Source organism: Lagopus leucura, unplaced genomic scaffold (genome assembly GCF_019238085.1).
Source record: "Lagopus leucura isolate 7727_CA_CO unplaced genomic scaffold, USGS_WTPT01 Super-Scaffold_100036, whole genome shotgun sequence".
Taxonomy (NCBI): Eukaryota; Metazoa; Chordata; class Aves; order Galliformes; family Phasianidae; genus Lagopus; species Lagopus leucura.
In genome coordinates, this window is record NW_024962285.1 from 2,867,521 (window position 1) to 2,892,749 (window position 25,229).

General features: G+C 41.6%; 1 protein-coding gene across 6 annotated transcripts in view; it reads left to right on the top strand.

Annotated features, from left to right (window-relative positions):
• SEMA6A (semaphorin 6A) overlaps positions 1-25,229 on the top strand; it is a 114,321-nt gene that overhangs the window by 3,467 nt on the left and 85,625 nt on the right. The window contains exon 1 of one of the 6 annotated variants that reach the window (XM_042882801.1): positions 7,612-7,836. The exons of the other annotated variants lie outside the window; for them this stretch is intronic. The gene's annotated coding sequence lies outside the window, so the exon portion shown is untranslated. Of the gene's footprint in view, positions 1-7,611; positions 7,837-25,229 lie in introns of those variants that run through there. 6 annotated transcript variants of the gene reach the window in all.

Here is a 25,229-nt window from a genome sequence, read left to right on the forward strand (position 1 = left end):
CCCCCCCCCCCCCCCCCCCCCCCCCCCCCCCCCCCCCCGAAGAAAAAGAAAAGCAGAAAGATCAGATTAATGACCTGTGTTAAATCCAGAATGGAACTGTTTGCATTAAAAAGGAAGTAGGTTATTGTGAACTTGCTTGTGAGTGTTTTGTGAAGGGAAGGGGAAACTTGTCATCTTGTTTTGAAGAGCCATACATAAATACGCATGAAAAGAGTTCACATGGTTTGCAGCAGGAGAGACATGAAATGTTTTTGGATTAAATTGACCTGAGCTAATATATGTCTTGCATCCAACTTGTTTGCAAGGACGCATTGTGGCACTTCCCGGTCAAATGCTTTGTGTCTGATTGCCATGCACTATACCAGAGTGCTGAAAAGAAGCAACGGGGTAAATTCTGCTAAACCAAATTCTATTCTGTTAGGCACAGCATATGCTAGAGTAAAGTTGAACTACACTAGATCAAAAGTTTTCACTATCTTCATTTGATACAGATGCTGCACTATTTTACCTCCTACTATTAATTTATTAAGGAGGTAAATCTTTAGCCCTTGCCCTTTCCAGTCTTGCTTGCCCAGCTCTGTTCTGCTTGTTGGAGTAATTGGATGAAATTAAAGGCAGTTGCTGAAATATTATTCAAATAGGGCACTCTTCTGTTGTGTGCTTCCCCCTGCTTTCTGGTGGCAATCTATGCTTGGTGAGGACCTGAAACTATGATCTGATTCCCTTTGCTGTGGGTCAACCTTCAGGACTTTGGTCCACATCTTTTGGAGCAAGCAGCATCCAACACAGACCTACAGCAGACTGTGGCAAGCCTTGCCTGGGCAGGGAAACAGGAGAGAAAAAAAAAAAGAGAGGACTAAGCAATGCTTTTCTTCTGCACCATTAATTGTGTGCATCAGACCACCCTGAGGTGGGTGAGGAGTAGGGTGGTAGGTAATAAGAGACAGCCAGCAGCTGTGTCAGTTCCTGCATCACGAAGCAACCAGAATCACGGTTTAGTGGCAAAAATAAGCAGCTGGAAGAAAACCCAAGCCTGAATATAAAACCTCAGTGTATGAATGTGTTCATTTTGAAGCTGACGCGTCTGTCTGTTGAACAAGGAACAGCTTGGACAGGGTCTGCAAAGGCAGAAGTGCTCGTCCCGGTTTAAGTGCAAACCGAAAGCCCAGGGTCTTTATTTCCTCTGTGTGCTATCTTCTGAACGAGTGAAGCCATGGAAATAGCTGGATGTTGATGTTTATACAGCATTAAGGGTTATTTAACTGGTCTCAGGAAATGAGTCTTTGAGTTTGGGTCACGACAAGTATGGCAGCACGGCTCAGGCACTGCTTTAGATTTAAAGGGAAGAGTGCCACCTACTGTGTTGTAATTATACATATTGCATGTCCTGCATGTCCTCAGGAGTTCCCAAGGTGTCCACCTGCCACTCTTATTTTAGCAACTGGATAGGAAAAGATTAAAAATTCATAGTGATATGGGATCTGGAAAAAAGAAAGAAATAGAATATCCTAAAACATCAAGATATTCAGAAAGTCGTGGAAATGGTTTATTAAAAGACATCCATGGCTGCATTTGCTATTTTTGTCACTCCAGACTCATTAAGGCTACGAGTTAATGGTGGGGGCACAAGAAATAAAAAAGGGGATTGGAGCTCTATGCCACACCTCATAAATTTATCATATTCTCAGCTTTCGTGAGCCAGAAGAACATAAATGAAGCTGCACGATTTATGTCCTGGGGAATTTAAAGTCTAGGTCCACTGTAGATAAAAAGAAAGAAAAGCAGATGTCACCTTTTACAAAATAGCTTCTAAAAATAAAGAAGAAAATTGGTAAGAAAAACCACCATGAAGTATCTCATGATTCACTGCTGAAATACTGATAGTTAACTGTTAGCCAGTATGGAACTGTAGTTATTTACCAGTAAGAAGATGGGGTGTGTTATACTCTGCAAATACAGAGCCATTTCTGTCTGGAAAGATTCTTCCCCCAGTCTCCAAAGTGTTTCTGCATTGGCTGAAATGGAGATGTAAGATGAAGAAGATAAACCAGCTATTAGCAGAACTGCCAGTTGCTGTGTCTCTGGAGTGAAGACATATGGTAATTTGCTGCATTCCGTGATGACCTTTTCTTTAAAAGTATTGTTAATAATAGGCATTTCTGTATACAATACTTATAACAGATTCTTGGAATTCCTTGAAATTCGTATGTTGTGGACTACCCCATGCATTTTTATTTTTTTTTAACCACTGCGAACTGCTAATGAGGAACTTCACACAGAAGGTTTTTGTTTCTTGTTTTGTTTTGTTTTGTTTTTTTACACCATTCCTGGCATACTGAAGGGAAGCACCTCCAGGGCAGGTGCCCAGCACTGTGTGTGCGCTGTCTCCCCATTGGGAAGCCTTTTGCTCCTTGTCTCCTTCGCTCCCTGGGTGAAGCCATGCCTTGGCTGCATGGTCGTACCCTTAGTGATAAGGGCAAAAAACATATTCCTCTACTTCTCTGTAGCCTTTTGTGGAAACTTAATGTTGCAATTGGAAATAAGTAATGTTCTTATTACATCATTTTGCCTCAATCTGAGCCATCTAGTAGATGGGGAGTGTAAGAGTGATTTTTTTTCTTTTTTTTTTCTTTTTTTTTTTTCTGGAGGTAATAGTGGGAGTTTGATTGTGTGCTTCTAAAAAAGGTATTCCTAACCTCTCATCAATTTTGCCATGACCCTGACAGACTCATTGGGCCTTCTAGTAATGAAAATGTGTAGATAACGTAACAGATGTACAAGGGGGTTTTGGTTCAGCAGATGGAAAAAGTATGCTCTTATATGAATCCTCAACACAATGAGAAGAACTATGTCCAAATATATGCCCGACTGCAGCAAACGTTATTTCTGCTTGATCTCCGTCTGCTCACCTTCCCTCAGGTGTTCTATACGTTCTATACGTTGAGCATTTTTATGTGCAGTGTTGACAGGCTGACTGGAAATGTGCTGTGTTGGTTCCTTCACTGTTGCTGGTGGACGTTTATCCATTGCTTGCACTTGGGGCAGCATTTCATTGAGATGTTAATGAGAATTTGAACAGTTTGTAGTTCCGTCGAATATTTTCTCTTAGAAGAAAAATAGTGTGGTTTTGTTGATGCCTTTTGAAATCTACTTTTTATTGGTAGAATGTGATGGATTTTATGCTAATTCCTTTCGCATTCCTGAAATATGGCCTAGCGAGGCACTGTCTCTGGGATCTTCATCTATTAATCATGGAAGCTGCTTTTTTATTCGGTTGCCATAGTTTCAGTGCCTCAGATAGTGTTGGGGTGCCTTGGGAAAGGCTTGAGATATACTTGGACTTGCAAGCCTTGCAGTTATTTTGGCAGTGGTAGAGCTCTGAAGGAACAGAGAACAGCATCCAGCATTATTCAGAGCTGGATTAAAAGAGGAAACTTCTGGATATGTCTCCCTGGACCTTGTTATGTGAACATCCAGCTGATACTTACTCCCAAGATTTGCTTTCTGTTTTGTCTTGCTGGTAAAACCGTGCGCTTCAGAGACTTAATGGCTACCTTTATGCCCTGTGAGAGCAAGAAAGGCTTTTGATTAGTTCTGCTGACAAACGGCTGGGTAAATTAAGGGATTTAGGGTTTCTTAAGCAATGAAGGTAATTTGTTCTACATTTTCTCTTGACCTGTCTTCATAAAACATGACATCATGTTTGAGACTGAGTTAATGTGTATTGTTTCCATTGTTACCTTAAATGTAATAAAATGACAACGAGCGCGCTTTTGTTAGCTTACAAAGTAGCAAAGGGGAAATAATCTGTCAGAGCTGGTGTTCTTTCAGCTCTGTGTTGACATTGGCTGTACTTTTTTAATTATGTTTCGGTATCTGTCTACAACTTCAGCACTGAAACACGCATATTTTCAGAGACGCAGAGCTGTTAGTAGTTGAGAGTGGCTTTTCTGACAAATGAGAAAAGTGGTAAAGTAGTAAATAGCAAGAATTAATCTAGCAAGAAAGTAGCTGGAAGACCCTGACTTTTCATCCTGTGCTAATTGTTAGCAGTTGTGGTTGGCTGCAGATAGTATGAAAACGCAAACATTTTTCACAAGGAAATCAGAGACCTTTTTCTTTTCCCATTGAGGGGAAAAAAAAAAAAAGGAAAGAAAAGAAAGAAAAGAAAATCATCACCTCCACAAGGCACATGTGTGAGTAGATATCTCAAATCCATTTCTGTTCCATTTTACAGAATAATGTCTCCAGCATTAAGTGATTTCCCCTCTAGTTTTAATGAAACTATTTGGTTCTTGCACAGATAAGCTTGATAGATATTTTCTGTTCACAAGAAAAGCCTTAAAATTTCTCATCAAAGAATCATTTTTGAAATTAGCTGTGCAGTTTAAGTGAAAGAATACAGTATAATTTGAACTAATCTTGAAAATTAGCCACTTTAAAAACTTTCAAATGGTTAGTTACCCTTCAAAGAGAGGTTTTAAAGCTTCATTCTGGGACTTTACTACCCAGTCTTGTCAATTTTTCAAGTGAGATCAACAAGCAGATTGAGAACATGTGCCTATTATTTGTAATCCACCCTCAGGACTCCTACCAGCTGAGCAACTTTGAAGTCCAAAACTTCTGCATGAATTTTAATGATGATAAAGTTTGTGTGGTGGTGGATGTACAGAAAAATCTGTATTTCCAGCTTTGAACTCTCACGTAGTTTCTCTTTTGCAGTCTGGCTTTTGCATACTGTGTTGTGTATGCATATTTTACACAAAATGAATCCCACATTTTTTCCTGTTAAACCCGAAATGGATATGTATCTAGCAGACTGACAGTCTGATAGGCCAAAATGATATGCCCTGGGCGTTTTGTAGTTGTAGTAGAAGGGAGCTTGTGACTGTCTAGAAAATTCTGGGTACTGAGAAACATTGAGGTCAAAAGCTGTAGAGGTACAAATGCAATTGTTGGGGTTTTTGTTTTTTTTTTTATCCTCTTTTCCTAAGAGTTTATTGCACATCAGCTAGTTTCGGATTAGGCATAGGATCAATCTGTATGGAAATGAATTTAAGCGGATCTGTAATGTACCACTGAATGCTTATTAACATTAAAGATTTTTCATAGAATCACAGAATGGCCTGTGTTGCACAGGACCACAATGCTCATCCAGTTCCAACCCCCTGCTGTGTGCAGGTCACCAACCAGCAGCCCAGGCTGCCCAGAGCCACATCCAGCCTGGCCTTGAATGCCTGCAGGGATGGGGCATCCACAGCCTCCTTGAGCAACCTGTGCCAGTGCCTCACCACCCTCTGAGTATATTGCTTGTTTATTTTTTTGCCCCTGAAATACTGATATGTGAAGTAAGTAATTGTGTTCTCAGTGTAGAGGCTCAGTCTTATGCCTGTAAGAGAGTAAGGAAGAAATTCTACTGAATGCCTGCCTCAGCAGCAAATCCTTAGTCTACTCACAGGCCAGCTTAGCCCTGTCAGTTTTATTTATGGTTGGCCTCAGTTGTTTAACGTCTTCAAGCTTCAGAGTACTGATCCCATCAAAGAAATAAGATGATTATTATTGGAAAAGTGTTATATTTGTGTCCTTTTTTAGCAATTTTTTTTTGGAGTCTGTTCTGGAAATCTTGCATGTATAGAGTTGCATCTCAGTGCCTGAGTATTTCTGAAAGACTAAGGCTTGATTTGAGTGGGATAGTAGTGCAGGGACAAGATGGAGGGAAAGTCCTCCACAGCACAGCCACTGACTGCCCAGTGCCCATCATCTGGAGGCAGTGCACAGGTTGAGTCCTACACAATCATATGTCTTTAGCAGTACTGAATTCCAGGAGCATGGCTAAATGCTGCCTGGTGTTTGATTCAAAACGCCTTTTTTATTATACAGAGTGGAACACGGGCTGTTTAACTGCTATCTTGGACCTTGGGTATTAGTTTTTGTAGTAATGGCTTGTCATCATAGCTCTCTAATAAAAGAAGTTCATAATGTATCAAAATCAACTTCTGAATTTTTTTTTTATATGAACAGGATTTGATGCTGTGTGTATAAACTTCCAGTAGGGATTAACTCATTCTACTTCTGAATAATTTGTGCTTGTTAATTACAAGCACTCAGCTTTTGCCAGTTGCAACTTACTGATCTGGGCAGCCTGGTCTGGAGGCTGGCAGGGGGGTTGAAACTAGATGATCATTGTGGTCCTTTTCAACTCAGGTCATTCTGTGGTTTTTATGACCTCAACAAACAGTGAGAAATGGCTCAAGTTAAAAAATGATTTTTAAAATTCACTGTCATCTGTTATAGGGAGGTGATTATATAACATGATTCTAAGAACTGTGTCCAACCAGTAAGGTATTCTGTTATAGAAACATTTCAAGCATAACATTTTCTACTTGGAGGAGAATAGTTTCGGTTTTTACAAAGAAGAAAGAGGGCAGACATTTCTCTAATGCTTCTTTGGGGTGCTTTTTGTCTCACCTGGTAAAATTACTGTTGAATTTGAGTAGTAATATGTCTTTCTTTACAAAGAACTCAAGAACTGAATCCTTAAAAAGCCGTCGTGGGAAGAGGAAAGATTTTTTGCATGCGCCACTACACTTTTTTCATTTTTATCTGCAAGGTGTTTCCTTTTAATTTTGTTGTAGGGAAGTTCAGCATGTTCAGATAGGCTGATTAATTCCGTCACGAGATGTGTGTATTGTAGGGTGGTGTCGTCTTTTTTGCTTTATCCTGTTCTAAACCTAAGACTAGAGATACTGCCAGAACGCTTCCTTTCCCAAGATTAAAAATAAATAAAATAAATCCTGTTCCTGTTCAACAGTATGAGTAGTCCAAAAGGCATATATAGCCAACCTGGGTCTAATAGCCTTGAAGGCGTGAGGTGAAGGCTGGTGACTGTGAGAATAATGTAGTTTTGATTTGTCAGGATGTTTTTCTGAGTGTGTTATACAACAGTATTAAAGCATCTACAGAAGAAAAATAAAAACTCTACAATTAAAAAACACTGTCTATTGGAGTCAGTTCCCTGATGCACACGTTTTATTTCCTTTTCATAGAATCATAGAATGAATCACAGAATGGCCTGGGTTGCAAAGGAGCACAGTGCTCATTCAGTTCCAACCCCTGCTGTGTGCAGGTCACCAACCAGCAGCCCAGGCTGCCCAGAGCCACATCCAGCCTGGCCTTGAATGCCTGCAGGGATGGGGCATCCACAGCCTCCTTGGGCAGCAACCTGTTCCAGTGCCTCACCACCCTCTGGGGGAAAAACTTCCTCCTCATATCCAACCTAAACCTCCCCTGCCTCAGTTTAAAACCATTCCCCAATGTCCTGTCACTATCAATGCTCGTAAACAGACTCATAAACTCCTCCTGTTTATCTGCTCCCTTCAAATACTGGAAGGCCACAATGAGGTCTCCCTGAGTCCTTCTCTTCTCCAAGCTAAACAATCCCAGTTCCCTCAACCTTTCCTCACAGCAGAGCTGCTCCAGCCCTCTGCTCATCTCAGTGCCTCCTCTGGACCCACTCCAAAAGTTCCATGTCTTTCTTGTACTGCAAGCACCACTTTTTGTCTGGTTTTTTTTGTTTTGTTTTGTTTTGTTTTGTTTTTCAGCTCACTTTTTGGATGTTTTCATTTGTGCATATCTGTGTTGATGTCGTAAGCTCTCTCCTGTAGCCAAAATCCTGGAAGTGACATCATCTGCCAAAATCACCATTCACTCCCACCTCCAGTGCTCCATGTGAGAGAAGCAGCTCAGCTTGGCCTTTCTGGTAACGCATTGCTGCAATAAGTGCTGGTGGTGTGCAGAAGGATGGAAGATGTGGGCTGTTTAATGTCGCAGTGAGAGGTAATGAGGTCTGTAAGAATGCTTACATTCATTTACCTTCCATAGCAAATCAGTTCTTCAGATCCTTTTCTCCCATAGAAGTTCAGCAATCAAGCTTTATTTAAAACAGATGAGTGCATCCACTGTTGTCACAATGAAAGAACTTGAAGAACTTTTTCAGAATCTGCATTCTAAAAAAGCACCTCTGGGGTTTTGTTAGGAGGACTAATCCTGATCTGCTCCTTTGTGCCATGCTCCTAAAATCTGAGTAGATTCCTCCTGTAAGCTTTATGTTTGTCATCAGAACCAACTGCATTACTTACGTAAGAAAGTGGAGAGAGGTTGGGCCGAGGCACAAAATATGTTTTAGGAGGACATAACTTTTAAGCTGTCTGCATCACACAGGAGAATGAGGGTACAGTTTTGCTTCAGACACTGTCTGTATTTATTTCACTAGGCATGGAGCTTGTCTAGAAAGGCTGTGCTCTAACTCATCCTAATAGTGACATAACTCCTGCTGACTTCAGCAGCTGCTGTTAATTTCTGAAGTTTAAAATCTTGGGTGGGGGTAAAGTGGACTCATGTTCACATTAATATCAAAATATCAATAAGGTGTTGTTAATGTTGTTATAATGGCACCTGTGTTGTAGCTTTACAGAATCTGCTGCAGGAGATTTTTTCAGAAGAGGAGAGCCTCGCAGTCGCCAGGCTGTCCTACTGCTCCACAGCTGTGCTTCCCAGACAACTGCTTGTGTTAGCCTACTGTAACAACTGTCTGCATTTAAAAGAATACATTCTTGTGTAAGATGGAACAAAAATCCATTTACTCAAAGAAGGATGGGTCTTAAGGATTGCAGCATGTGGCATTTACTTAGCCGTGTTTTCCTTAGATTATATGTTTGAAATACTGAAAAACTGTCCTTGCTGTTGCACAGTGGCCTTAGAAATTGCTTCAGTCTTCAAGAGAAAAACGCCTTTCACCTTTTGACACTGTTTCTAAATCCAGGGGCAAAGCTAACTAATAGCACACGGTCTGAAGAAACAGAATCTGGGCTTGGTCACATGCTTTTGTGCTGAAAGAGGGCAATGCTCGTCTTTTAAAGCTTTCTTGCAGCTTGTTCAGCTGTGCTGTTTCATTGTGAAAACTAATAGGACTACACTCTGCTTTTTCCTTTGCATGTACCCTGCCCTCTTGTGTTTTAAAATCTCAGTGCAGACACTTCAGGCATCCAGATGATGACTGGCGTAGTGAAAAACATTGAGCAATAACAGGAAATGATGGACACAAGACACACTCTTCAAAGGCACTGTTTTTTTGTGCTATTTTCTCTTGCTTTTTACAGCATAAGAAGCTGTACAGCTTTCTTATGCAGACACAGAGGTGTTTGAAAGTGGATTATCTGAACTGGTGTACAGAAAAGCCCTAGGAGTCATTTTGCATCAGTGGGTAAGGGCCATAATGCATTTGATTAAAGCAAGGCATGCTGCCTACACAGGGAGTTGCTAACAAGGTTCTTTCATGTTTTTCATGTCTTAGCCCTGCTTTTACAGAACATAAATTCATATTTAGTTTCAGTGGTTGCACTGTTCTGGTCAGATCTATAGGACTGCTAAGAGAATCAAACTATACAAGTGCAACCAGTTGAATGTAAAATAATACAATTTGTGCTGAGCGGAAACCATGACTGAGAATATTAGCAAAACATTGTCCCAGCTTAACATTCACCTGCTCTACCTTGTCCTCCTGCTTGGCTTTTTAACAGCCACAGGGAAAGGTTGCTGAAAGCACAGGTCATGCTAAGACAGATTAGCTGTATTTTTTAGAGAAAGAAAGATGGAAAGAGATTTCCTCTCCTTTGAGCTGTATTTTTTCTTTCTCCTGCTCAAACAAGAGGGTAGAATTTGCTCCAAGCTGTTAAATAGTTTCTGGCACTAGTCCTCGCACTTCCCCTTACTCGTGTGAAGTGTATTTTATGCTGTTTAAAAGTGTCTTTATATACTCTCATGTTTAAAGAGCCTCCAGAACTTAGAAATATATAAAAAGTCTTTGCAAGATGAAGAGCAAACTGCAGGAACTTCATGCTGTGCCAGTGTTTAAAAGAAGTAGTAATTCACCTAATTCTTTATTTTTAGGGATCAAATAGAAATATGTGGACCAAACTTATCTAAGGCTATTTAAATTTTCCGATTAATTTTTTAACTTCTTGAGAGAAGATGCACATTTGGAATTTACTTCAGGTCAGTTCCAGTGTGAGTTCAGTGCTTGCTTCGAGCTCTTTCATTTGTGTATTGCTGAGACACTGCATCTTTCAGCTTTCATCTTAAAAAATAGTCGTGTTGTGGATCCAGAGCAGGTAGAATGCACATTGCAGAAGGGATTTCTAGCCATCTTGCAGTGACTTCTGTCATTATGGACTCAATCCCAAGCGTTCAAGTCTTAACAATTAGAACTTGGAGGGAATGAGATTTTTTTGTTGTGTTTTGCTTTGTTTTCTTCGACTTCAAAGCAGAACATCCACAGAGGGAGTTCTGCGTGTTTTGAAGTAATTCTGCTCCCACTCCTGCTGATCTCTGAGATCTACGCGTACATAGAAATCAGCAGAAGGGTACAGCTGACTGTCAAGTTGCCTACGCTCATGCTGATTTGGGGGCTGTTGACTTGCCTTCTGCCTTTATCCTCGTGCCTCTGCTGAATCTGCTTTGCCTGATACAATCTCCTGGGCGCTGCTCCAGCAATTGCAGAATTGGGTTGCCCATGGTGGAAGATCAGCTAGGAAAGCCGTTGTATTAGCATCCACATGCTACACTGCTGCATGGACAGATGATTTAGGGAAAACTTCTTGCTTCTGAGCCACATTCACACCTCTTCTTGTCTTCAATCTGTGTTTCAGTAGTAGATCTGCAAGCCTGCAGTCATTTCAGACAAAGCCTTGGGTAGAAAGCTGTTGTCAAGCAACTGGCGTAGGGTATAGGAGAAAAGGAAATGTGTGCATAAAGAAGGCTCCTGGCTGTTTGGTCTCATCTGACTAGGTCTCACTTCTTTAAGAAGACTGAAAGCAACCAGTTTTTCCCACTACGCACCGTAGATTTTGTTGGCATCTGTCCCAAGCTCATCTCAATAGATACTGGATAGCTTGTGAATTAGGGAGAATGTGTGCTGGAAGGGACACTGGGTTTTTTGTGGGACCAGGACAAGGTGAGAAAGGCTCACAGATTCAGAGAATAAGAAAAGGTGGTTTCTGTAACTATGGCGTTGAGAAGAAACAGAGGAGCCACTGAGTGACAAGGGGATTAATTCTAACTAGGCATTACTTTTTTAAGAAAGAGATGGGACACTCCACAAAATGTAGCACACTTGGGCTGGAACCTGTAATTTCCTGGGAGCATATGCAGTACTTCCACTGACAACAGTGGGTGTGAAACACAGACACTGAGTTTGGCTATGGCTTAAAAAACAATCTTGAAGTCACTATTATCATTCTCTTCTTTGAACTCCTCATACCTTCGTATAATAGTTTAAGATACAAAAATATTAAATATTTTTCTGATCAAGTAAGACTAAATGGAAAACTAAGGACAAGATGTTTCCCTGACCTGCAGGAAAATCCTTACGTTTTATCACTTTAAATTAAATCTGCTAGAAGTCACTGCTGTTCTCTGCATTAACTCAACAGGCTAAAGAATGGGAAGCTGTGTTGTCCTGCTGAAGGATATATTGGAGGAGAATAAATAATACAGAATTTACCCGCATCAATATTTGTGGTGTCTTTGAAGTGTTAATAATGCTTGGAAAAATTTGTGTGTCGGGTTAATGCCTGCTCTGAAAGCTTGCGAGAAAAACTGCAAGAAAGCTATGAATAATTTCCAGAAAATTGATTTATTTCTTTCTTCCACAGCAAAACAGCAAAGGTGATCAAGGTATTCCTATCCTGACCATATTTTTTGGGCTCAAGCTTCACTCAAAATACTTTAATGAAGGAAGAGGTTTCTGGAAACTGAGAGTCCAAGGGAAAAGTTGCAGGATAGGGTTGGCGAAGAAGAGAAGGGTGGAAAAGCTTTCCTTCATGACCGACCAGCAGTTTGCAGTGGAGTGATTCCTTTGTGATAAAAGTCTCTGTTAAGAGTACATGCAAAGCTCAGACTGAGAAAAAGTGGATGGCACAGCAGAGATGAAAGGGGCACTGTTTGTCTGTCTGCCCAATTTCTTGTTCTTTCATGTAGAGTTTGGTAGGTGATGGGGATAAAGCCCAGAGGGGACTCTCCTGTGTCCCCATGCCCATTCCTTGCACTGGAAAATCTTATGACTTCTCTCTCAGACTGGTGGTAGAGAAAAGAAAAAGGGTTTCCATCATTGCCAAGCCTCTCTATTGATGGGCACCTCTGTGAGGCAGAGACTGGTACGCAGCAATTATAATTAGTAAAGAGGCAGAAGGAGGCTTTGCAATATGTGTGTTCTGAGGAGAGTATCTGAAGGGCTGTGTGGTTTTCTTGCTGCTGGGCCAATGTTGAGGTTAGGCAGCAACAGCCTTGTGGGAAGGGCACTGGCATCACCCTGTGCAGCTGGCTGGTCAGCTGTGTGAAACAAATTTATGGCTTCCATCCAGTTTCCACTGAACTCATAAAACTTCTTTTAAAAAAAAAAGTGCTGCACCTGGCACTGTTAGGGAAAAAAACAGTCAGCAGCCTCAGCAGGGAGGCAGAAGCCTAGGTCAGCACAAAGGTTAAACTCCCTAAAAGTGACATTTTGATGTGCTATGCCTTTTTTAAAAACATATCCTATGTTTTGAAGCTGGTGTCTCTGAAGACAGCAGGTCCCAAGCACTGTTTGCTATTTCTGATAGACTTGAGCTTCTTGCTGCAGTGAGCAGGGCTTGTCTTAGAGCAGATGACAAGCGTGGGGTTGTGCTTAGTGGTGAGGTAAGGGCATCGTGGCCAGCATCATCACTTCAAGGCATAACACCCTAAGCCCTTACATGCCCAGATGAGTGCAATCCAAAGCCTGTTCTCCAGCCCAGGTCCTGGAAGACTGCAGCAGAAACACCTCTGGAGGCAGCCAGGAGTGCTGTGTGCCAGCAGTAGCAGGGCAGTCTGCATGGCTGCCTGCCTGCCTTGTGGTGGACGTGAGTGATCTGGTATTTGTCACAGGTCTTAAAACTAAACCCGAGCATAAATAATGCACCCTTGTGCAAGTGAACAAAAAAATTTTTATAGCTGTTTCTAGGAATGAAACCAAACCTCAACCATGAGGTTTGATACTCTCTGCCGTATCCAAAGTTTGCGTACAGAACTTCTTCAAATAAATGCTTTGTAAAAATGATTTAATTCTGCTGTGATTGTGAGCTTTCACAAACATGCTGTTTCAGATTATCTTTAAAATAAATTTGATTTGCAACAGCTGTGCCTCCTCAAGCCCCTCCCCACTAAAGTTTGTTTTGTTGGGGATTTTTTCCCCAAAAGAAAAGAGCTGAAGGAGTCCTCAAATTATTTTAAGTGAAGATTTTGTTCTTATTTTAAGCTAAAATTTGCCCAAGTGTCTTGTTATTAATCAGATATATGTGCTTGTACTTGGATAGGCTGCAAAGAGCTGTCTTTAGTTCAGATAGTTTCTGTGGTTCAGGGAACATGGGAACAGTGTTGCTTGCTGAGTGTTGCAAACATGCTATGATCTAGCTTACTTGTTAATGATGTTGCTGGCTGTCAGGCTGCTTGAACCAAGCTGCCGTTGCTGCATTGTAAGTTAAACCACATCTCATACTTCACACGTATTTTCTGTTGGTGGTGGGGTTTGGCTGGCAGCTCAGCTGGCTTACTCCCAGCACGGTGCCCTGGTGAAGAAGGCAACTTTTGGGCACTGAGGCTTGCAGGAGGCAGCCCTAGTTCAAGGAGTGGGGATGTCCTCTGTGCTGTGCTTTCTGCAGCTTGGTTTTTGCCCAGAGATGCCAAATCTCACTTGCTGGGGCAGCGCACTGCAGCATTCCAGCTGGGTTAGGAGGACAGGTCTCCCCACTCCCAGCTCCCCCAAGCAGCTTTTGGCATGTGCGACTGCGGCCTCCTTCAGTGCAATTCCTGACATGAGCAAGGGCTGCAGGCACGGTATGCTGCCGTGCAGCTCTGCTAATGAGCTTGACTTCTAATTAAATAAAATACAAAGTTGGCAGTGCCTTTGATATTTGGTTTTCAGTGTGGCCCTTTTGACTTGTTTAGATTTTCAGGGTGGTCCTGAGGGAAGAGGTTTGGTAAGCAATTGCTGAGTTTGTGTTATACATTATCAACACTGAAATAAAACACTGAAATCAACACTTTAAAGTGCTCTTTTGTTCCATCCAAGCCAAATAATGCAATATAAGTTTAAAAAGTAAAGCTGAACGAAGACCAAATTTACTAATTAGAAAGGAAAAAAAAAAAAAGTGAGGAAGTCCTTTTGTGACATTTCTTACTGCTTTTGTGTATGCCAGGTGTGGCATCTGGAGACATCCATGATGACTGGCAATCACAAGTTAAATAGCCACCTTACTTACACTTTGTTCCTCAATTCTCCCTCGAGGTTACTTTAACCATTTTGGTTATCCTCAACAGCTGCAGGCAGCTGCCATTTTCTCATAGGGGCAAAAAAAAAAAAAAAAAAAAAAGCAACAAAAATCAAAATCTAAGCAGTTAAGCCAGGGAGGTGGCTTTTTAAAGCAGCAAATTAAGAACTTTGTATTCAAATGCACGTTTACCAGGGGAAAACTTGTTGTTTTGTTGGTTGTTTTCTTTTTTCTAAGGTAGGGAACAAGTTTAAAAGATATTCTGTCACCTGATAGAATTAAGGGCTGGTGGCCAGGTGATTTGTGTGTGCATATTGCTCTTTTATCAGCATCTGTACTTTGCAGTGCTCAGAGAAGGAGATTTTAATGCCTCTGAATGGAAGCAGACTGCTTCTCTCCTTGTTACGTGACTCAGAGGTATCAGAATGGAAAGCATTAATACACCTACAGAATCTAGGCTGAGCCATGTTGAGACTTAGAACTTTTAGGTAGCTACTGTTTTTTTCCTTTCTTCCCCTTTCTATCCACCTCTGTTGACAGGTGCTATCTTGCTAGAGTATTGTAGATATTCATGAAAGCGTGTAAAAATTTGTACAGTCAGAAGCTAGTTGAAACATGAAATGCCACAAGCATTCAGCAGTGCTTCTGTTCATGGCTCTTGTCTGGATGGTTGTTGATATGGATAGCCCAGAAGGTGGACTTCATGTTCTGGTCATGCCAATACTGTGGTGGACTGAACAGTTTGGGATGTGGGCCTTGGTCTGCTGGTGGACGAAAGGGTTTATTGAGGATGTTTTATGCAGATTGAATGAAAGAAAATCTCTATTGCTACTCTGGCTCTTTAACAGGGTCAAGTCAACAAAATAGCAAAGAAAAGTAGGGGTAACCATGTGGCACTTTGGCAATACAGTAGTTTCCAGAGACTTTTTGTGATGTCACCTTTAGTGGCTTCTCCCAGTTGACAGAGCTAATTTCAAACCCAAAACCTAAAGGACTGCTTAGTTTTTGGTATCATTTAACACTTGAAAGAGTAGATCCCCATGTAATCTTTAGACAAGCCTTGCAAGTGTTGAATTTGGGGTGGCCATCAGACTGGAGGTTCGTTTCAGTTGCGTGTTTATGTCCAAGTCTTAAATGAGAAAATTATAGGTTTAGAAATTGGCATTAGGAGCAGATTGTGTTAGAGATAATGAAAATCTGCAGATGTGAAAATTTGTGTTGGGGAAAGGTGTTGCAGAATAGATTCATTGTGCAGGATGAGCTTTCTGGTTGTTTCTTGGTAGTTCACTAACAACAGCATGTATGTGAACTAATAAATAAAATGGAGATAGAACAAAGTAATTTTTCCTTGTAGGATTATGTAGAGAAGGAATCTGAGTTATTTATCAGAGACCCGTTTACATGCTGTTCATGGGAGAGTTAGACTGGCAGGTAAAGCATTGTAGGTTGTTTTCATTCTGCTTTCTTCAGTTACAGACTTGGCTTGGGGTTAGTGACTAAATACACTGTCTTAGTCCCAAGAAGTTGTCTCTCCCTCCCCCCCAGAAAAAAAAAAAACCTTCTCTTGTAGGAATTTGAAGTTAGTTGCCCATTCTGTATCTGTAGTACAGATGGTTCAAATGTATCAGTTTTGTTATTTTGCTTAGTAATCAAGTTTAAGACTGAAAGGGAATGTTTTGCTAGAGATGCATGTGATAACTTTTGTGCTACTACAAATGAAGAGATTTTTATGTTTTGCTTTCCCCAGGGGTTTGCTCCTACAGTTTAGCTTTGTCTGTATATGTGAAGGTTTAAAGGAAGTGTCATCGTTGTCAGAACTATTGAATTTTCAAGACTTCTTGGTGAAATCTGGCAACTGTGCAGCAAGCTTCTGAAAGGTAGAGCACTGATTTCTGCTTTTGTTTGCAAGGATAGGCAGCAGAAGCCTGCCCTTTAGGAAGATCTTGCAGCTCTTGTTTATCCAGAATCCCTGTAGACCTCTGGAAATGGGGAGAAAGGCTGTGGGATTGTCTGCCTTTGGATTGGGAGGGATATTAAAATGATAAAGGAGTAATCTGAGCCATTATCCTCTTTTTGATGTTCCATAAAGACTCTGTCAAGTACAGTCTTTCCTAACATCTAGACATGAAAGCAGGCAAGTGCTATTTTCTTGGTGTCCTTAGTATTATGAGATAAATGTTGCCAAATTCCACTGTCCAGATCTACCATATATTGAAACCAGGACACCTATAAAGTGTTCAGGGTTCCCCTACTGCTGGAAGTTCACTTAATAACACAATTACAAGAGCCAGAGCATCAAGGAAAGCATTGTCATCAGCCTTGAGATAAAAATTGCAGGAGCTACCAGTACTGGCAAGTATGAAAACTTTACTGTAAAGACATAAATGTGTCCTGTAGGAACTGGCAAGTGATCTTCTGGTGATTCTGAAGTTACCTTGGAAAAGATGTCACTTTTTGTCAGCTGTCAACACAAAGGATGATGTGATGAGCAGAGAAATAAAGACTTTTTAAACTTTGGTGTTACTGTTCATTCATTGTCAGCAATCTCAGAATAAACGAGGAGACATTCCCTGTGAGCAAACAGAGCATGGAATGAATGGCATGACTTCGGAGCCAGGCTTGTTTTGTGAGGGTTTTCTTGCAAATCAGCTACGGGATCTAAGTTATGTTTTAAACAGCTTTATTCATAGGCTGAGGGGGCTTGAAAGCAAGGTCCCTGCAGAATCTGCCCCGTGGCCATCCAAGCAGAAGTTGGAAAATGCAAACAAGCATTTGGTACTTTATTTAAAAGCAAAATGTAAGAAGAAATAAAGCATCTGCATTTCTCTGTGTTACCTTGAATGTGTACATATGAGAGGGGTCTGAGAACAACTTTAAAAATTCCGGAGTGCTAGGGCAGTGTGAGAGGGAATTTGGGAAGAGCTCAACTGTTGGGAAATAGCTTTCTTACAACTTGTGGAGCATTTGAAGGGCAGTAATTTAGGCTGTCGTTCAGCAATCAGGCTCTCTCGGGGAAGTATCATCTGCAGTGAACCCTTTTCTTTCTTTTAAAAGAAAAAGACAGCACAATCTTGAGATCTTGTGTCTAAATGTCAGTCCAATTACGTTGGAAAGTAGGAACCAAAGCTGCTAAATCAGGGCTGACCAAGAACAAAAAGTAGGAGAAGGGAAGGTCAGTCCGAGTAGGCTGTGCAGTCACCACTGCATCTAGCAGTGGCCCTATTAAAAAGAATCTGCTAAAGAGCAGGGGATTTCTCCAGCAGATTCACTGCCAATACATTCACTGTCTGTTAAATGGATTTGCAGCAGCTCTGTGCCCGCAGCAACTAGGTGCTCTTGTAGAGCAGACTGACAAGGCACAGCGCCTTTAGCCCTGTGTGTGCAGGCTCTGGAGTGCAGGCAGGAGGAGTTGTCATGGCTCAGCGTGCCGAAGTTCATCAGTTTGCTCCCAGTGATTTGTACAAGAGCACTACAGCTCTGTTAGCACAGAGCTCTGCCAGGGTTCGTAAACACTCCTTTGTTTGGGGTAGACCCACTGATTTTTTACCTTATCAATCAACATATATAAAGTTTTCACGTATTTCGTTACCAGGAATAGTCAGTAGTAGTAATGTTTCTGTGGAATACTGTATGAAATTATCTCATTTATGTGAGTTCTTCTGGATCAGCCTGAAAAGGAGTGTAAAAACTGCCAACAGAAATATTATTCTGGTGATGATCACAAATGAATCAGACGGGCTTGTGGATGTTAGGGATAATTAACATTTTGCTCCTGCTTTCAAAAACAGTATATAGCCTTCGGATAAAGTAGATATATTAAATCGGTGCTAAGCGGAATCTCTCTTCTTTATAGAACACAATATGCGATAATTACTTGTCATTTTAAACTTCCTACTTCTTCATATTACATAGAAACCACTGGCAGCCCGCCATTCCTGTGTATGGACGCTTCTAAAATAAAGTCAGTTAGCTGGAATGAATTTCTTAGCAGAAATCACAATGGTTAGTAGCTATTATTGAATATATTCTCACACAGCTAATTTGCAGCTCTCTGAGGCTCTTTTGCTTTAGCAAAGTAACAATGTTGTAATTTTCATGATTTGAAAGGAAAGGCGAAAAAAGCAACAGGCTGACTGTAGACTCCATACAAAATAGTTTCAGTTGCCTTCAGTAGCTTGTAATATCTCCAATACTGGCAGCAATCTGTGGGAGTCTTGCATGTGGCATTCAGAGCGTGCCCTGGTTACAGGAGCCTAGCTTGGGATGCGCTAGGAGGAGGTGTGTGAGGTCCATGTTGCAGCCAAGGGCTGGCTGTGCTATGCCTAGCTATCAGTAGGGTACAGAGACGTGCTGCTCACTGCTTCTTCCCTTTCTTTATTTCCCATACCGTGGTGGTTTGGGAAGCAATAGTTAAGGACACAGCCTGGCAGCTCTGCCCACAGATCAGAAGATTCCTCTTCAGAGAATGTCCTTTTGCAGCTCAACTGTACAGGTCTGTGGTGTGCCATTGAAAGGTGGATAAGAGCACTGAAAGGGTCTGAACCAAAAAACCATGTGCTGTGAACTGGCTGAGAACAGGCTAGCTGTGCTTATAGTTTAACAGCTGGAATAGTTCTCTACTGTGAAACAAGAAAGGGTAAGGTATTCTTCTGCGTGCCTTTTTTTTTCAACTCCTTTTAATTTTAGAATGCAGTGTTTATTTTTGTTACTCATTGCGCTCAAAATTCAAAACTTCATCTGAGAACGAATTGCTGTAGACCTCAGCATTTTTACATGCCTGCACTCCCAAGGACTGGGTTCTTCATTGATGGTGACCAGAGGCATAACACATCAGGGTAAACAGAGGCTCCAAACTTTGCTGAGTGGAAGCAGTGGGAAGAGTTACCCCAGATCAGGCTGCTGTTTGTAATAGCTTTACCCCTACCAGTGTCATCAACAGCAGTTATTTGAGAAAAATTAGTTTTATTTGCTCAGGGACATCTTGTGATTATAAGGCTGAAAAAGATCTCGGGAAGCTTTTGAAGTTTCCCTTGATATAGAGGGAGCAAGGGAAGCAAACAGCTTGTGTGTGTGGATGTCAAATGGTAGCTGGAGAGGAAACAGCAGAACTCACAAATGGCTGCTGGCAGGATTGGGGTGGGAGGCAGGTTTGTAAGTGAAGGAACAGCCCAGTGCGTGTCCTGCAATCTTACCACCTCAGCTAAACTGTTAAATAACAGGAACAAGGAAGGTGGAATATCCTGTGCCCTTCCTTGAAATACTTTTGTTGCTTTCGTTGTTTCCTGTAGTAGCACACAGGATATTGAGCTGATTAGGCACAGCAGACCTCATCATCTTCACAGGAACCTTGTAGGATGCGAGCTCCTGCTGAAACTGCAGCAGAAACTCTCACTATTTGCCAGCAGTGCCAAATGTTATTTCTAATAGTGAATATTTTGGAGAAAGTATAGATGAGGATGTCAAAGATCTGGATTTTGTTTTTCCCAAACCACACTTTCTCAGGTCTCTACTTTTCACTGTATCTTTCATCTTCTCATATCTTCGTTTCTCTGTATCTGCTTGTTCTTCAGGACATAGACAGGACTCACAATCAAGTTTAATTAGAATCCATTGAACCCTATGTGTATGATCTTACTCTGGAGTGGCCTTACCTCAGCTTAACTCTGCATGCTTTGGAGGATTAGTATATTTGAAGAATAAACTTCTTATTCACATCTTTCTTCAATTATCTTCACTTTCCCGTGGATCCCAGTGTTGACAAGCTTCTAATCTTTATTGCATTTCAACAAAATCTCTTCTTCCTCTGAAGAATTCTCATTTAAAGCCTTTATTCTCTGTAATTGCTGCTGTCTTCCTTTCTACATCTTGACTGCAGTGGTGCCTGGTCCTTTGTACTGTTCCTTCTTTTGCTCAGTTTCTGTCTCTTTACCTCTCGTTATGTTGTCTGCATGCCTTTGTCGTCCACTCGGAGGTCTGATCTTCAGGCTCCTTGATGTGTTACACAGTCAGTCTTTGAGTTAATAAAGATATTTTCTTCATAAACAATGAGCATGGCATAGAGATGAGGCATTATTTTTGCAAATGGTAGAAAAACATGGATGAGGTCCAGCTGGAATCCCAATTCCAGCTGTTTCTCATTTTTTTCCAAGACAAAGGCAACTACCACTAATCCAACCAAAAAGTTTTTGCACTGAAGGAAGAGACTTGAGCTCATTTTTCTGTGTTTTTGAAAATACTTTGGCGAGAATGTGCTAATATCAAAACCACAGAGCAGAGCCATTTTGGTAGTTTCATTCTTGGTGGTTCCTGCCTTTGCAGCTACATCAAATGTCTGAGAAGAAGCACAGTAAGGAACTAGTTACTTACAGGTCTTAGCTGCAAGACATGTACCTTTCCTTTATTTCAGGTTGTTAAGTGTTGGCCTGTGTATAAAATAGGCAGAAATACCAACAAGAGCATCTTTATCTTAAAAAGAAGGCGTGCTTTCCTGTTGTTTACCTTTAAAATTGGGTGCTTTCCTGTTGGCGTCAGAGTAAGCTTCAGTCTTAAATCAACAGAGAAATAATTGCACATGTGAGGTCAGTGACAAAACTCTCCCTGACTTATACATTGTCCCAGGATCTTGCTCAGCCACTCCGAGCAGTGTTGATTGTCAGAGGATGAAACATTTTGGGTCTCCGTCATTGCTCCCTGTCAGCAGGGTTTGTGCTCACAGCCCTCTGAACTGGTAGCAGACAGAGCTGCCTCTGATGCAGACCCACCGCTGCTTACTGATCTACATCAAGGCTACTTTCTCTCCTCTTCTGAAACCTGGAAGTCAGAAAAAGTGCTGGTGCAGAGATGGGGTGTGTGTCTAAGAGCAGCACACACTGTTTCTCCATTTGGAAAGCTGTAGTGGCTTAAGCATTTTTATATTAACTCCGACGCTTCAATAACTCCCAGTTTGTTTTGTTGATTCTAACGATGAACAAAGGGGAAAGTGAATATGGAGTTAGTCCTTTGATTGAAGATAAATTGTCAAAAGGGAAAATGAAATGCAGAATGAGAAAAACTGGAAGAGTTGGATCACCTTTCATGCTCTGGATTCAGTTGGCAAGTGGTATTCCAAGGCAGTCTGGTTGGAATCCCTGGTGACAGGGCTGTTTCAGTACTCTAACAGGGAGTGTATCCAAGATACAGTTGCTCAGGTCTGGCCAGAAAAAAAAAATAATAATAATAACGAGCACACTCTCTTGCATTCTTTAAAGTTGTGCCAGTTGCAGCTGGCACTTAGTCAAACCTGTCATCACCTTCACTGCCTTTGAAAGAACATTTTGCTAAAAGGTGATGGCGTATGCCTTTCCTCTTGTTTAATCTGCACAACTTTTTATAAACTTCAAGCAAATAAAAGGCCTCTTAGGCTCAAAGAGGTCTGTAGTCACAGTGCTGTGATTTCTCAGATACCATAGAATGGTTTATGTTGGAAGGGACCTTAGTGGTCATCCCGTCAAAGCCCACTTGCCATGGGCAGGGCTGCCCTCACCAGCTCAGGCTGCCCAGGGCACAATCTAACCTTGCCTTGAGTGCCTGCAGGGATGGGGCATCCACAGCTCCTCTTGCCTCACTGTCCTCTGAGTAAAGAATTTCTTCTTAACATCTAAACCTACCCTCTTTTAGTTTAAAACCATTCCCCTTTGTCCTCTCACTATCAGAGCATGTAAAAGTCACTCCCATTCCTGCTTATAAGCTCCTTTCAAGCACTGGAAGGCCATGGTGCCATCCCACAGGCTTCTCTTTTCCAAGCCACACGTGCCCAACTTCCCTTTCCTCACAGCAGAGCTGCTCCAACCCTCTGCTCATCTCAGTGCCCTCCTCTGGACCCGCTCCAAGAGCTCCACGTCCTTCCTGTGCTGGGGGCCCCAGGCCTGGATGCAGTGCTGCAGATGGAGCCTCACAAGAGCCGAGCAGAGGGAGGCAATCCCCTCCCAGACCCTGCTGGGCACCCCTATTTTGGTGGAGCTGAGGGTATTGTTGGTCTTCCAGGCTGCAATAGCATACTGCTGGTCCATCAACATTCCTCTATCTGAGAAGGATCATAACTTCTGTGTGTGTGCTTCTGGAAAAGAAAAAAAAAAATTCTTTCCACTTGATTTTTGCACTTTAGTCATTTGTAAACTATGTTCCCCCAGTCATTAGACCAAGAGAAAAACAGCAAATAGAATGGAACATAAGGGCTACAGATATCTACATTGTATTCATTATTTATGATTTCCGGAGAAAAGGCCTCCAAAACACTTCAGAGGCTAAAAACATATGCTCTGTAATGAGAACCTTAGAGGTTAGCTGTCCATTGACTTCCAGTAAAAAGAAGACTGTGTCTTGTTTTGTTCTCACCTCAGAGGAAATAGGGAATTGCACTGCTGAAACCAACGCCGTTGTTCAGTATGAATTGAGCTGCTGGCAGGTGGGTAAGTATCCTTTGTTTCAGTGGGAGCTAAGGATGGAATTGTCCTGCAGAGCAAAATTTAAACAGCAGGAGTTCACATCATATCTTTGCTAACTACTAGCATAGTATTCTTCACTGCAACTCCCAGGGTGTATATTTGTCAGAAACTAGGAGCTTGAAGCTTCACCACAAGTCACTCCGTGGTGGTAAGCAGATGTCAGCCAGGATCACCTTCTGCAGCACAGCAGTCTCAGGTCTGCTGTGCATCTTTGGATGCTGCAGTTCTTTAGGTTAAAGAGGCTTTATGAAATCTGGCAGAGTAAAGCAGTTAGCTCAGTGAAATAAGAAAATGCTAATTTAGTAATGGAGGTTACACAAAACAAAAAGCATGCTAACAAGGGCATGATACAGTTATGCTTGAGAATTCCTGCACAGATAAATCAATCTTTAAGGCTTATAGAACTTAGAGATTTTCATGTCACAGATACACAGCCACGTGTAAAATACCAGCAGTGTGCTATGATTGCTGTGTTTGAATCTGTAATGACAACATCGTGTTAAGTACTTGCAGACAAAAGCGATGTGGATGTACTGTCACTTCAGTATATAATTATTAGCCCTCTGCTGCATCCATGGTAATCTCTTCTTTAGCAGTTATTTTAACTGTGCTTTTAGTACCCCATCTATTCATTCAAAGCATCGCTGCTTTCAGATGAAACCTCTGCAGATGTTCTTTTCCTTATCAAAATTCTTTTTACAGGAGTGATAGATGGAAGGGCTGCACTGTTTGATTTTGTTTCCAACACGCATGGAATTTTTAGTCTAAGCTAATTCTTACTAATTAACGGTTTGCTCTAGCAAGGCCAGCATGTAATTCAAGCTTTCCTCAACTTCTGGACCTTCTCTTACTAGATCCTGCACCTGCCCCTCCCCCTGCTAATCTGTGCAAGTGTTCATAGGGATATTCAGCTTTAAGTACATATGGCACAAAACCAATTGCTGACCTTCAAACACTTAGTCTTCTTTTAGAGAGCTCTATAAAAAGCTTTTGCAACAGGGATGAGAGAACTGGATTTTTATATTACTTACAGGATAACTTGTTTTAATTCCCATAATTTACACTAAAAACTCAAACACTGACTCAACTGTGCTAGTGGAGATTTATTTGCAAAGAGGTTTTGCCTAAGTTTAGAGACCAAGCAATAAACTGTATCTCAAGGGCTAAAAGAGATTAAAATTAAGCAGGAAGAGGGAGAATTGTGCCAACTAGGAAAAGGAGGAATTTCCAGGGAACAATAACAATAACATAGGCTTGCCTAGTGTCCTTCATTTGATTATCTTGAAGTGCATTACGAGAATCAGTGGAGCCTCCATTGTAACTTCTTTGTGAGCAGGTACTGTACACCGATGCTGATTTGCAGGTGAATTAATAAAGGCCTCGTGCAGTGCTGGGATTCTCAGCAAACTCATCAATATTCTCAAGGGAAGATGAAAACAAACACAAGCCAACATGCTCTGGACTGGAATCTAGCAGTGTGGCATCCATGCGGTATCTTAATTCAGTATGGTAGCTGACATCCCCCTCCTGGAGAAAACTTGAGTGTAAACAAGATGAGATTAGAGCTCCTGAGAAGAACAAACTCGGTTACCAGCTCTTTCCATTGGCTTCTGGCTTGCCACTCCAGTCCTGTTCTGCCATGGTGCCATAGTCTCCTGGAACTTTTTCCACCTTATTGTTACTGTATTACGAATGAAACAAGTCAGAAGTAACCTGCCTTCGCTCACACAAGGTTTGACTCATTGCCCTAGTTGGGATTTCCCACTTCTTATTTATACGAGTATTATTTGTTCTATGGAGAAAAAAGATTGGGACCTGAAGAAGAAAAAAAGCATTTTCCAACCTCTAGACAGTTGTAAGACTGCCATTTGGTGACTGCTTTGCATCTCCCATGTTTGCTCCTGAGGAGCACACCTCGTAAGGGGACAGTACTCTGCTTCTTCTCATCATGTAATCAGGCTTGCGATGTACTGGACTAAAGGCTTGATCACTGTGCCAAAATACTTCCAGTTGACACGAAAACTGCTTCTGGCTTGACATTGAGGCTGTAACATAGCTCTTAGTGCAGGCTTGGCTTCCAGCATATTCTTTTCTCCCCTGCATGTTAATGCATCGTCCTTCTTCCTTCTCCTAATAGCCCATGAGATTTGAACTCCAAGTCAGCAAAGTAGAGGCTTTATGAAGCACAAAAGAACACCAGGTTTTTATCACGCCATGCCTTTATAAAGAGCTGTTCAACCATTCAGTTGCTGCTTGTATTGTGCAGCTGTTACTTAGCTGCTGAGAACATCTTGCTGTCAACACTGTCGTAGTACCTGAAGGAAGCACTGGCACTGTGAGCTTTTAAGGAGGAGCTCACCAACTCTGGGATTTTGCCAGATCCCTCTGTGTAGAGTTGAGGTAT